This window comes from Rana temporaria, chromosome 5 (genome assembly GCF_905171775.1).
Source record: "Rana temporaria chromosome 5, aRanTem1.1, whole genome shotgun sequence".
Lineage (NCBI taxonomy): Eukaryota > Metazoa > Chordata > Amphibia > Anura > Ranidae > Rana > Rana temporaria.
The window spans coordinates 53,374,160-53,389,109 of record NC_053493.1 but is presented as its reverse complement, the minus strand read 5'-3'; the positions used below and the strand labels follow the sequence as shown (position 1 = coordinate 53,389,109).

The 14,950-nt window shown below is 43.9% G+C and overlaps 1 protein-coding gene across 2 annotated transcripts in view; it reads left to right on the top strand.

Moving 5' to 3' along the window:
• The first annotated feature begins 6,434 nt into the window (after positions 1 to 6,434).
• ODAD2 (outer dynein arm docking complex subunit 2) overlaps positions 6,435 to 14,950 on the top strand; it is a 234,072-nt gene continuing 225,556 nt past the window's right edge. For both annotated transcript variants that reach the window (XM_040352587.1, XM_040352586.1), the window contains exons 1-2: positions 6,435 to 6,527; positions 6,629 to 6,764. The gene's annotated coding sequence lies outside the window, so the exon portion shown is untranslated. The remainder of the gene's footprint in view (positions 6,528 to 6,628; positions 6,765 to 14,950) is intronic.

Below are 14,950 nucleotides of genomic sequence, written 5' to 3'. Positions count from 1 at the left end.
CACTTTTTGTTCACTTATCACTTATTTAGCGCAATCTCTTCCTTTTTTTTTTTTGCATATTTGACAGTGTAGTATAACACTTTTTGATCGCGGCTTTCCCCTTTTTTTCTTTTTTCACTGTTAACAAGCGCAATATTTTTTCCTACATAATTTTTAGTGCTGGCAATTCCACTTCCATGTAAAAGTAATCCTAGCGGCTAGGAAGCCGCTGGATTAATTTTACAAGTGGCCGAAACCTGCTCTCTCGTTCAATCAGGATCAGTGTTAATTTTGTCAGCAAATTTCGAATTAGTTTTAGTCTTATGCCGCGTACACACGATAATTTTTCAGCAATAAAAAACAACGTGTGGGCTTCACATCATTTTTCGGGTTCTGAAAAACGACAATTTGTTTTCCGAACATGCTGCATTTTTTAACGACGTTTTAAATTATGTCATTTTTCGGGTTGTAAAAAATGACCGTATGTGGGCTAAAACGACGCTCAGAAGCAAGTTATGAGACGGAAACTACCATTCGTAATGGAGTAAGCACATTCATCACGCTGTAACAGACAGAAAAGCACAAATTGTCTTTTACTAACAGGAAATCAGCTAAAGCAGTCCCAAGGGTGGCGTCATCTGCATGGAACGTCCCCTTTATAGTTCCGTCGTACGTGTTGTACGTCACCATGCTTTGCTAGAGCATTTTTTTAAAACGATCGTGTGTTTTAACGTTGTTTTAATGATGAAGTTGGAAGTTTCTACATGCCAAAAAACTTCGTTTTTTTTATGACGAAAAATGATCGCGTGTACGCGGCATTAGTCTTAGGCCTAAAATGGCATTTTAGTTTTAGTCCCATTTTAGTCTTCTGCAATTGTTTAAGTTTTAGTCGTATTTAGTCTACTAAATCTCCAGGACACTTTAGTCGACTAAAATGTCCTACATCTTAAATTGTAATGCAGTATTTAAGCATTTCTCTACAATTTACAATATAATGCTGCAGTGAAAAATCTAATATGTTATTATTTATGGTAATGAGGTATGAACATGCACTACAGACCAGTGTTTGACGTCAAATTTCAATTTAGTTTTAGTCTTAAGCCTCGTACACACGACCGAGGAACTCGACGAGCGAAACACATCGTTTTGCTCGTCAAGTTCCTTGTTAGACGTGCCAATTTTCTCCATTCCCGTCGAGGAAAAAGAGAACATGCTCTCTTTTTGGCTCGTCGAGTTCATCGACAGATTCCTTGTCGAAAAATGTACACACGACCGGTTTCCTCTGCAAAAAAAAAAACAGGCCTCAGGCCTCGTACACACGACCGAGTTTCTCGGCAAAAACCAGCAAGAAACTTTTTTTTTTTTGCCGAGGAAACCGGTCTTGTCTACATTTTTCGACGAGGAAACTGTCGAGGAACTCGACGAGCCAAAAAGAGAGCATGTTCTCTTTTTCTTCGACGGGAATGGAGAAAATTGGCACGTCGAGTTCCTCGGTCGTGTGTACGAGGCTTCAGTCTTTTGACTAAAATGCCGTTTTAGTTTTAGTTGTATTTTAGTCATCTCAATTGTTTTAGTCGTATTTTAGTCGACTAAAATGGTATTAAGTTAGTCGACTAAAATGTTTTAGTTGGGTTTTAGTCAATGAAATTAACACTGATCAGGATGTGACCGGCAGCATTCGGTTCCTGGGACACAGTAAGAGGAGCTGATGTCATTCCTCCAACCATAGGCGTGCGGAGGGGGTGTGCCAGATGTGGTGGGGCACACCCTAATAATTACGTCCAGTGTTGGTTTCCCCTCCAAGCTTCCCCACGTGTTGCACCACCCTCCCCCCCCGCAGTGCTGTTGGCTTCCCTCCTCTCCCCCTGGCTGCTGCCGGGAATGTTTCAGAATGGAGAACGGGGGAAGGGGCTAGTAAATATGTCATTTGAGGCTCCTTCCATTTCTAAATGAATAAAGTGAACACGATCGAGTGGACAGATTATTGGGTGGGAGTACCCAGCTGTCATGGTACACGTTGGAACCAATGAAAACGTGAGAGGAAGTTGGAGAGTCCTAAAAAATTATTTCAGGGACTTAGGGAATAGATTGAAGAAAAAGACCTCCAAGGTAGTTTTCTCAGAAATACGACCTGTGCCTCGAGCCACACCAGCGAGGCAGCAGGAGCTTAGGGAACTGAACAAGTGGCTGAGAAACTGGTGTAGGAAGCAGGTCCGGTTCCTGACAAATAGGCTGCACATACCTATGTCTCCAACTATGGGATGTCAGAAACTGGAAGTGAGGACGATTTTGTTACCAAGGCTCCATTCACACCTAGGAGATTGCAAATCGTGGAAAAAGGCAAGACTCATTTGCGATGCCATTACTTCTTAATGGCACCCCAATTGCAGTGTGATTTTGCTGCGATAAATCAAGGCTGGAATCGCGGCAAATTGCAACGCGTGATGCCGTCCCCCCAAAGAAGCTCCTGCTTCTTTTTGAGTGACAAGCTTCGCGCATTGCGAAAATCGCATCACGATTGGGGTGCCATTAAGAAGTAATTTGCTGTGATTTGTAATCGCGGGCAGAATTGTGGTAGTTTGATTACCCAGGTGTGAATGGAGCCTTACGGTTGCGGTCTCATTACTGATCTGGGTTTGATCAGATGCTTTGGGGGGCAGAGGAGAAACCTGGGCATCTAATAGATAAAAAGGACCTGTCACCGCCCACGTTGTCAGGAAGGATGTTGTTCATTCCTTTTTATAGCAATGAAAGAGATTTTACAAAATACAAATAAAATAAATAATAAGAAAATATATAAAGCCCCCCCCCCCCCCCATCTTGTGCAAAAAGGCAAACACAAACATAAGTCAAGTATGCATATGTAAACGGTGTTTGCACCACACATGTGAGATATTGTCACAAATGTTATAGCAAGAGCAATAATTCTAGCCCCAAACCTCCTTTGTAAGGCCCCGTACACACGAGAGGATCGATCCGCTGAAATTTATCCGCGGACCTGTTTCAGCGGATAGATCCCCTGGTGTGTACGATCCAGCGGATATTTTTCCGCTGATTTTTTCCTCCGGGGATGGATTTCCAGCGGATCAAGATTTCTTAGCATGCTAAGAAATCTATACGCTGGAATCCAGTCCAGCGGATTGATCCGCTGGTCTGTACAGACTCAGCGGATCAATCCGTCCGATTGCATCCCTCGCATGCGTCGTAATGATTCGACGCATGCATGGAATTCCTTATATGACAGCGTCGCACACGTCGCCGCGTCCTCATCGCGGCGACGGCGCGACACGTCACCGCAGAGGGAATTCCGCGGGGATTTTGATCTCATGGTTAGTACAACCATGAGATCAAAATCCGCCAGAGGATTTATCCGCGGATCGATCCTCTCGTGTGTACTAGGCCTAACTCTTAACGGGTAATCTGTAAAGGCTTTTAAAGCGTCGCCTATGGAGATTTTTAGATATCATAGCTTGGCGCCATTCTACGAGCAGCACAATTTTAACCGCTTAAGGACTGCCGCATGAATATATACGTCGACAGAATGGCACGGCTGGTGTCCCGATCGCTGCCGGTGTCCCACGATCGGGTCACAGGAGCTGAAGAACGGGGAGAGGTGTGTGTAAACAAACCTTCTCCGTCCTTCTCTGTGGCTTGTCACTGATCGTCTGTTCCCTGTCATAGGGAACGACGATCAGTGACGTCACGCGTACAGCCACACCCCCCCTACAGTAAGAAACACACAATAGGACACACTTAACCCCATTAGCGCCCCTAGTGGTTAACCCCTTCATTGCCATTGTCATATTCACAGTAATCATTGCATTTTTATAGCACTTTTCGCTGTAAAAAAGACAATGGTCCCAAAAATGTGTCAAAAGTGTCCAGTGTGTCTGCTATAATGTCGCAGTCACCGCCATTAGTAGTAAAAAATAATTATTAATAAAAAATGACATATAACTATACCCTATTTTGGAAATGCTATACATTTTGCGCAAACCAATCGATAAACGCTTATTGCGATTTTTTTTTTTACCAAAAATATGTAGAAGAATACGTATCGGCTTAAACTGAGGAAAAAATATGTTTTTTTTATAACTTTTTTGGGGATATTTATTATAGCAAAAAGTAAAAAATATTGCATTTTTTTCAAAATCATCGCTCTATTTTAGTTTATAGTGCAAAAAATAAAAACCGTAGAGGTGATCAAATACCACCAAAAGAAAGCTCTATTTGTGGGAAAAAAAGGACGCCAATTTTGTTTGGGAGCCACGTCGCACGACCACGCAATTGTCAGTTAAAGCGACGCAGTGCCTAATCGCAAAAAGGGGCCAGGTCCTTTACCTGCATAATGGTCCGGGTCTTAAGCGGTTGAAGTGTGACATGTTAGGTATCTATTTACATCATCTTTTATAATTTACCAAACAATTGGGTATTATATTGTGTTTATGTGCCTTAAAATTCAACAAAGAGAATTTTTTTCCAAAATAATTGCATTTGAAAAACCGCTGCGCAAATAACAAAATTGCAACACCCACCATTTTATGCTTTAGGGCCGTGATGGCGAACCTTGGCACCCCAGATGTTTTGGAACTATATTTCCCATGATGCCCCAGTACACTACAGAGTGCATGAGCATCATTAGAAACGTAGTTCCAAAACATCTGGGGTGCCAAGGTTCACCATCACTGCTCTAGGGCCTCTGCTTAAAAATATATATAATGTTTGTTCATAACAGTTGTTAATAAATAGCAACAAAATATATGAAATAGTTGAAAAACGTATAAATGTAAAAATAGAATTGAGCCTAAAAATCAGGGCTCTTTTTCAGCAAGAAGGTGATGGAACGCAGTTCCTGAACTTCCAGCACTGAATGCAGGGCAGCCATCAGGAATTATGGGGCCCCTTACACAGCATGGGCCCCCTGGAGCAGAGAACCGGGGGGTGCTGCCGCCTGAAATTGAGAAGCGGGGGGGGGGGGGTTTGCTGCGAATTGAGAATGGGGGGGGGGGGGGCGGGCCTTTACAAAAAAAAGAAGAAGTAAAGAAACATATGTCTAAAGAAGCGCCCCTTCTTTATATATATTTTTATTTATTTCTTCTGGGCCCTTTAATAAAAAATAAATATATATATATACACACAAATTATTATTTATTTTTTTATAAAAAAAAATTACAAAAAAGGGGGGTTGCCATTCGGGACCTCTGGGCCCTTTAATAATAATAATAATAATAATAATAATAATAATAATAATAAAAAAAAAGAAACCTCTGGGCCCTTTAATTTAAAAGAAAAAAAAAAAAAATATATATATATATATATATATATATATATATATATATATATAAATAAAAATAAACATTTATAAAAAAAAAAAGGGGGGTTGCCATTCAGGGCCCTGGGGACCTCTGGGCCCTTTAATAAAAACAGAAAAAATAAATATATATAAATAAAAAAATAAACATTTATAACAAATAAAAAAAAGGGGGTTTGCCACATGGGGCCCTGGGGACCTCTGAGCCCTTTAATTACCCCTAAAAAAAATTGTCTCTTTAATAAAAAATAAAATAAAAATATATTAGAAAAAATATATATTTTTTATAAAAAATAAATAAAAAAAGGGGGGTTTCCATCCGGGGCCCTGGGGGTCTTCGGGGACCTCCGGACCTCTAAAAAAAAAAAAAAATTGGCCCTTTAATAAGAAATAAAATAAAAATATATTAAAAAATAATATTTTTTTTAAATAAAAAAAAGGGGAGTTTCCATATGGGGCTGACGATTTCGACGGGAACGCCACCTAGCGGCCGCCGAAAAATTGCAGCTTAGATCCGACGGCGTACTAAGACGTACGCCTGTCGGATCGATCCCAGATGCAGTCGTATCTTGTCTTGAGGATTCAAAACAAAGATACGACGCGGGAAATTTAAAATTACGCCGGCGTATCAGTAGATACGCTGGCGTAATCCTTTTGTGGATCTGCCCCATAATGTTTGGGGGTTCTAAGCACAGGTGTGCACAGCCTATTAGGGTGTACACCCAAAAGCCTAAACACACCTGGATGTGTGTGTGTGTATTCTCTGTATAAATAGAAAATAAAAATGCTGATTTTTACATGTATGTGAGAAGAGTCAGAATTGTCGGGGGGGGGGATTCAAATGATTAAACACTGTAGGTGTCATCAGGGACATTATCGTAATTGTTTTTCATCACAGCGTACATGTTTATTAATTTCTAGACATCACAAGGCAGGGACGGGTGTGAGCTCTTCCTATGGCCGGTCCCTGTGTGTTGGATTCGGGATTACTATTCAATAATAATCATAATAAACCCCCCGCCGTGCACGTGTCCTCCCGCGGTCACCACTGGCAGCCTATCACACGCTGCTATATACCTGAACTCCGCCTCCCGATGTTTACGATGGTTGCCGGGCAGCCGGATTCCACACTGCGCAGGCGCTGCCCGTCTCCATGGTGATCTGTAACAAGCGGCGGATGCCCGGTGTAATAGAACGTGTGCTCCCGGTGTTGTGCCTATGTGTGTGTGTGTGTGTGGTAGGTGCTGTTATACTCCTATATAGACATTTATGTTACTGTGATTTCTGCACTCACTGTGTGCTGTGTGTATCATTCCATCACTCTACTATTGTGTATAGGACTGTGCAACATCTGTGTACACAGGAGGAACTACAAGTCCCAGCAGAGCTCGACAACCAACACTGACAGGACGTATTCGAGTGTACATCATCTCTAGAGAGCTTTCCAAAAATATATCTTGGCGTATAACTGAAGGTAAAACTTTTTTGATTTGATTCGGGAAGGGTTAGAACGTCTGCCGGGCTTTTATTGGTGTTCTTGTTTGAGCTCTCTAATGCAGGGGTCTCAAACCGGCGGCCCTCCAGCTGTTGTGGGACTACAAGTCCCATGAGCCATTGCAAGGCTGACAGTTTCAATCATGACCCCCACAGGCAGAGGCATGATGGGACTTGTAGTTCCGCAACAGCTGGAAGGCCCTCAGTATGACACCCCTGCTCTATTAGGTAGATTCAGGTAGAGTTAGGCCGGCTTAACTCAGAATCTACGCCGCCGTATGTTTAAGCGTATGCTCAAACAGAGATACGCTTAAACATATCTAAGATACGACGGCTTGCGCCGTTCTATCTTAGATTGCAATTTTTCTGATGGCCGCTAGGTGGCGCTTTATTTGCGGCCGGCGTAGATTATGTAAATGAGGGGATACGCCGATTCACGAACATACGCCAGGCCGACGCAGTACTTTTACGCCGTTTACGTAAGAGATAGGCTGCGGAAAGTTTGAGCTAGGCTCTAGTGGAATAGTAATGTTAAGTATGGCCGCCGTTCCCGGCGCGAAATTTGAAATTTTTTCGTTGTTTGCGTAAGTCGTCCACGAATCGGGATTTACGTTGTTTACGTCCACGTCGAAATCAATAGGCCCGTACGGTGTACTTAGCCGTAATGCACACTGGGAAATGTAGTTGCCCGGCGCATGCGCAGTGACAAAAAACGTCAAAAACGTGAGGTCAAGCCTCATTAACATGAAACACGCCCCCCCCCAACCCATTTGAATTAGGCGCCCTTACGCCCGCTCGTTTTAGGCTACGTCGCCGTAAATTAGCAGGTAAGTAGATTGAGAATCATTACTAGCCTAGCTAATTTACGACGGCGTAGCCTAAACAGGCTACGCTACGCCGCCGTAACTTAACGCCATTGTACCTGAATCTACCTATAAGGATGTATTCACATTGCGGCCAACAGGCGGTAAAATCCGGGCAGCTGAGCCATTGTTTTACCACCCCAAATCGCCCTCCGAAATGGCGGTACACATGTCGTGGCAATGATGTTGTTCTTTACGGGAAAAATTAGGCAAGTCGCATTCAGCGGACGTTACCCCCGCCAAACACAGCCCATGCAAGTCTATGGGGCTGCCCCACGACCGTCCCGCAAACCACCATGGTGGCACAGTGGTGAGGCATCTGCAGGGTTAAATCAGCCGATGAGCAGGAGACATATCACGACTTCTCACCAGGGACGTGTGGTGAGGTCAGTGACTGGTGAGGCACTGGATAGTAGAGCCAGATACACACAGGTTACAGACGACGCAAATGTTAGAGTGAGAGCAATAATTCTAGCGCTAGACCTCCTCTGTAACTCTAAACATGTAACCTGTAAAAAAAATTCAAGCGTCTCCTATGGAGATTTTTAAGTACTGATGTTTGGTGCCAATCCACAAGTGTGCACAACTTTAACCACTTGACCACTGGGCACCTAAACCCCCTTAATAACCAGATCAATTTCCAGCTTTCGGTGCTCTCACATTTTGAATGACAATTACTCAGACATACAACACTGTACCCAAATGACATTTTCGTCCTTTTTTCCCACAAATGGAGCTTTCTTTTGGTGGTATTTAATCACCGTAGGGTTTTTTATTTTTTTGCGCTAAAAGAAAAAAGACTGAAAATTCTGTAAAATGTTTTTAATTGTTTCTGTTATAAAATTTAGCAAATTTGTAATTTTTATTCATAAATTTTGGCCAAAATGTATACTGCTACATATCTTTGGTAAAAATAAGTACAAATTGGTGAAAATTATTTGGTCTTTGTGAAGGTTATAGCGTCCACAAGCTATGGTGCCAATATCTGAAAATTGTTCGGGGGTATTGCAGAGTACTGCGCAGGGGGTATAGCAGAGTATTGCGCAGGGGGTATTGCAGAGTACTGCGCAGGGGGTATTGCAGAGTACTGCGCAGGGGGTATTGCAAAGTATTGTGCAGGGAGTATTGCAGAGTACTGCACAGGGGGTATTGCAGAGTATTGTGCAGGGGTATTGCAGAGTATTGCGCAGGGGGTATTGCAGAGTATTGGTGCGGGGGTATTGCAGAGTATTGTGCGGAGGTATTGCAGAGTATTGTGCAGGGGGTATTGCAGAGTATTGTGCGGAGGTATTGCAGAGTATTGCGCAGGAGGTATTGCAGAGTATTGTGCGGGGGTATTGCAGAGTATTGCGCAGGAGGTATTGCAGAGTATTGTGCAGGGGTATTGCAGAGTATTGCGCAGGGGGTATTGCAGAGTATTGTGCGGGGGTATTGCAGAGTACTGCGCAGGAGGTATTGCAGAGTACTGCGCAGAAGGTATTGCAGAGTATTGTGCAGGGGGTATTGCAGAGTATGGGTATTGCAGAGTATTGTGCGGGGGTATTGCAGAGTATTGTGCGGGGGTATTGCAGAGTATTGTGCGGGGGGTGATGTAGAGTATTGCACAGGGGGTATTGCAGAGTATTGCGCAGGGGTATTGCAGAGTATTGTGCAGGGGGAATTGCAGAGTATTGTGCGGGGGTATTGCAGAGTATTGCGCAGGAGGTATTGCAGAGTATTGTGCGGGGGTATTGCAGAGTATTGCGCAGGAGGTATTGCAGAGTATTGTGCAGGGGTATTGCAGAGTATTGCGCAGGGGGTATTGCAGAGTATTGTGCGGGGGTATTGCAGAGTACTGCGCAGGAGGTATTGCAGAGTACTGCGCAGAAGGTATTGCAGAGTATTGCGCAGGGAGTATTGCAGAGTATGGGTATTGCAGAGTATTGTGCGGGGGTATTGCAGAGTATTGTGCGGGGGTGATGCAGAGTATTGCACAGGGGGTATTGCAGAGTATTGCGCAGGGGTATTGCAGAGTATTGTGCAGGGGGAATTGCAGAGTATTGTGCGGGGGTATTGCAGAGTATTGCGCAGGAGGTATTGCAGAGTATTGTGCGGGGGTATTGCAGAGTATTGCGCAGGAGGTATTGCAGAGTATTGTGCAGGGGTATTGCAGAGTATTGCGCAGGGGGTATTGCAGAGTATTGTGCGGGGGTATTGCAGAGTACTGCGCAGGAGGTATTGCAGAGTATTGTGCTGGGGGTATTGCAGAGTACTGTGCAGGAGGTATTGCAGAGTATTGCGCAGGGGGCATTGCAGAGTATGGGTATTGCAGAGTATTGTGCGGGGGTATTGCAGAGTATTGTGCGGGGGTGATGCAGAGTATTGCACAGGGGGTATTGCAGAGTATTGCGCAGGGGTATTGCAGAGTATTGTGCAGGGGGAATTGCAGAGTATTACGCAGGGGGTATTGTAGAGTATTGCGCAGGGGTATTGCAGAGTATTGCGCAGGGTATTGCAGGGATGGCTGAGCAGGGATGGCTGGATCTGTGACTGCAATAGTCACAGATCCAGCCCACAGTGCTGCTGACACCCGCTCTCTCCTCTCACACTGTACCGATCGGTACAGAGAGAGGAGGGAGCAACCGGCGTCATCAAATGACGCCGGTTTGTTTACATGTGATCGCTCCGTCATTGGATGGAGTGATCACGTGGTAAACAGCCACTATCAGCGGCAATTTACCACGATACGTGATCCGTGATCTAGAGGACCCGGCGGTCACGGACACTCCCGTGTGGGCACCCCAGGGGGCGCGCGGGAGCGCGATTCTTGAAGGACGTCCATGGACGTCCTCCCAGAGTTAAGGAACCGCCTTGTAGACGTATTTTGTCTATGAGGCGGTGATTAAGTGGTTAAACCATGACGTGTTAGGTATCTATTTACTCGATGTAACATCATCTTTCATAGTATACAACAAACATCTGGTTATCTTTAGTGTTTTTTTTTTTAATATTCATTAAAAATGTTTTCCTGCAACTACGGGTTGAAAGAAAATTTGGCCGCAAACGATAGTGCCATCATGTAATGACCGATAAATCATTCAGTGGACATAAATTAATATATTTTTTTTTTTTTTTACATATACCTAATGCAGACAGTTCAGACTGCAAACACATTAACCGATTGGCGCACGCAGATATACGTCTGCAGCATGGCATGGGCAGGCAAAAGGACATACCTGTACATCCCCTTTAAGAAGAGGTTGTTGCGGGCGCACACCCGCCGCGATCTCCATGAGCGTGCCCACGGGTCCCGCGGACTCGATCACCAAGGGCATACCCGCGATCGCCTCACGGACAGATAGAATGGGGAGATATTAGTGTAAACACAACATCTCTCCGTTCTGCCTAGTGACACTGTCACTGATCGTGTTCCCTTCATCGGGAACACGATCAGTGACGTGTCACAGCAAGCCACATCCCCCTACAGTAAGAATCTTTTCTTAGGGAACACTTAACCCCTACAGCGCCACCTAGTGGTTAACCCCTTCACTGCCAGTGTCATTTTCACAGTATCCAGTGCATTTTTATAGCACTGATTGCTGTAAAAATGACAATGGTCCCAAAAATGTGTCAAAAGTGTCCGATGTGTCCGCCATAATGTCGCAGTCACGATAAAAATCGCAGATCGCTGCCATTACTAGTAAAAAAAAAAAATATTAATAAAAATGCTATAAAACTATCCCCTATTTTGTAAACACTATAACTTTTGCGCAAATCAATCAATAAACGCTTATTGCGATTTTTTTTTTACCAAAAGTATGTAGAAGAATACGTATTGGTATAAAATGAGGAAAAAATATGTTTTTTTTATAGATTTCTTGGGGATATTTATTATAGCAAAAAGTTAAAAATATTGAATTTTTTTCAAAGTTATCGCTCTATTTTTGTTTATAGCGCAAAAAATAAAAACCGCAGATGTGATCAAATACCACCAAAAGAAAGCTCTATTTGTGGGGAAAAAAAACGTAAATTTTGTTTGGGAGCCACGTCGCACGCAATTGTCAGTAAAAGCGACGCAGTGCCGAATCGCAAGTGGCCTGGTCCTTTAGCTATAAAATGGTCCAGGGCTTCAGTGGTTAACCTTTCAATTTATCCTTCGTTCAGGAGAAAATTTCCAAACTTGTCCTTGTCCTTGTCTATCTATGCTTGTGTGGCTGATGCAGTTTTGAGGCCCATTTTCCAGAAGGTTTTGCGTTTTGTTTCATGTGCGTTTTTTGATGCGTTTTGTTTCATGTGCGTTTTGATGCGCCAAACACACCAAAACTGCACCAACAACCCATGTACATGTTTTTTTTTTCATGCAATTCTATTGAAGGCTATGAAGCCAAAAATGCACTGTGCTGCATATAAAAAAAAGTCCCTGCACGTCTCCCAAAAAAACACACCCGTGGAAACTACATAGAGTCACATATAGGGAAGAATATCTGTATACGGGTATACACTGTGCTCGCATAAACGCACAAACAGATGTGAATCCCTGAAAGCACACAAACCGCCTCTGGGAATTCACACCTCTGTGTGTTTATGCAAATACTACAATAGGGGATTTCCTCACATGAGAGAGATTTCCTCTCACCTCCTGTTGAGCCTACAGGACAGGAAGTTAAGGGGAATCCACATCCCAAAACAAAAACAAATCAATAGGAATAAAAGTGATCAAAAAAACATTTATTTAAAGGGACAGTGTAAAACTAAAAAATAAAAAAGTAAAATAAATGAGAAAGACATTTTTTAGAGCTATATTATTTTGGATGGGGTAGGAAAATAGCTGTTAGATCCCCTATCCCACTATTTGTCCTACCACTTTACCTAAAGTGTTAGTTACCCACCTTCAACCCCCTAACCATTCCCCTAACCCCACCCAATCTGTTGAACATTTTAAAGACATGACCAACATAAGGCCCCTTTCACACTGAAGAGGTTTTCAGGCGGTACAGCGCTAAAAATAGCGCTGCTATACCACCTGAAAAACTCCTCCACTGCCTATTCAATGTGAAAGCCCGAGGGCTTTCACACTGAGGCGATGCGCTGGCGGGAGAGAAAAAAATCTCCTGTCAGCAGCATCTTTGGAGCGGTGAGAGGAGCGGCATGTATACTGCTCCTTCCCATTTAAAACAATGGGAAACCGCGGCAATACCGCCCGCAATGCGCCTCTATAGAGGCGCATTGCGGGCGGTATTAACCCTTTGTCGCCCGCTAGCGTGGGTTAATACCGCACCGCTAGCGGCTGATTCCCGCTGCAATCCCGGCGGTATAGGGCCGCTATTTTTAGCGGCGATATACCGCCAGCACGGCTCCCGCCCCAGTCTGAAAGGGGCCTAATGAGATGACCATATCCGAGGGTCCAAGGGGGTCAGCTCTGTACCACCAATAGCCGTTGTCAAACCTGGTTGTCTGTATTCATCAGTTATTTTTATGTGTTTTCTTGTTATAAGGACATTTATGTGTTCTGTTAGCACTGTGTCAAATTATCCAGCTGTCTTGGATAACAGCCTTTGCTGTTATTTGATGTTCTGTGATTTCCTCTTTTTCTGTATACATAGACTCCTTTCACACCGAGGCGCTTTGCATGTGCTTTAGCGCTAAAAATAGCACCTGCAAAGCACCCTGAAACAGCGGCTTCATTCAATCCAGTGTGAAAGGCCGAGGGCTTTCACACTGGAGCGGTGCGCTGGCAGAGCATCAGAAAAAGTCCTGCCAGCAGCTTCTTTGAAACGCATTAGGAGCGGTGTGAACTCACCGCTCCTAAAGCGCCCCTGCCCATTGAAATCAATGGGCAGCGCCGCCGAATCGCCAGCAAAGCGCCGGGCGCTTTTAACCCTTCATTCAGGAGCGCTAGCGGAGGTTAAAAAAACGCCCCGCCAGTGGCCACAGCTTAGTGTGAAAGCAGCCATATTGAAGAAAAATATAATAATAAAAAAAAACACCACCAGTTTTTTTCAATATTTGTCTCATTTGGGACATTTCCCTTCACTTCCTGTCCTGTTGACTCAACATAAAGTGGGCGGATATTTTTCCAATCAAGTGTCTCCATTGGAAGATTTCCTCCCTATTCCTGTTCTGGGGGCAACTCAAATTTTTGGATTTCTGCTAACTTTAATTTCTGGTGACACTGGTGATAAAGACGATTGGAGAGAGGGAATCTACCCAATGTGGACACAGACAGCAATAAAATCAGAGGTTCTAAAACCTCACCACTGCATCAAAATCTAAAAATAAATAGTTTTGCCTTTAGTTTTACTTTGGGGAGTATAGTGGGATTAGTAACAGAGGGTCTTCTTTCATCTTAAGCCGTGTACACATGATCGGTTTGTCCGATGAAAACAGACCGATAGACTGTTTTCATCAGACAAACCGATCGTGTGTGGGCCCCATTGTTTTTTTTTTTTTCCATCGGTGTTAAAAAATAGAACATGTTTTAAATTTTTCCTATGGATAAAAAACCGATAGAAAAATCCGATCGTCTATGTGAAACTCCATCGGAGAAAAATCCACACATGCTCAGAATCAAGTCGACGCAAGCTCGGAATCATTGAACTTCATTTTTTTCGGCTCGTTGTAGTGTTTTACGTCACTGCGTTTTGGCACGGTCGGAATTTAGTCTTATAGGGGTAGATTCACAAAGGAGATACGACGGCGTATCTCCAGATACGCCATCGTATCTCTGAGTCTGGCCGGTCGTATCTATGCGCTTGATTCATAGAATCAGTTACGGATAGATTTCTATTAGATCCGACCGGCGTAAGTCTCTTACGCCGTCGGATCTTAACTGCATATTTACGCTGGCCACTAGGGGCATGTACGCTGATTTACGCCTAGAATATGTAAATCAGCTAGATACGCGAATTCACGAACGTACGCCCGGCCGACGCAGTACAGTTACGTCGTTTACGTTAGGCTTTCCCCGGCGTAAAGTTACCCCTGCTATATGGGGCGTATATGCGGCGTACCAATGTTAAGTATGGCCGTCGTTCCCGCAACGAAATTCGAAAAATTAAGTCGTCCGTGAATGGGGCTGGACGTAATTTACGTTCACGTCGAAACCAATACGTCCTTGCGGCGTACTTTGGAGCAATGCACACTGGGAAATTCCACGGATGGCGCATGCGCCGTTCGTGAAAAACGTCAATCACGTTGGGTCAGGGTTAATTTACATAGCACACGCCCACCTCTTCACAATTTGAATTAGGCGGGCTTACGTCAGCCTATTTACGCTACCCCGCCGCAACTTTCTTTTGAGAATACGGCACTTGCCTGTAAAAGT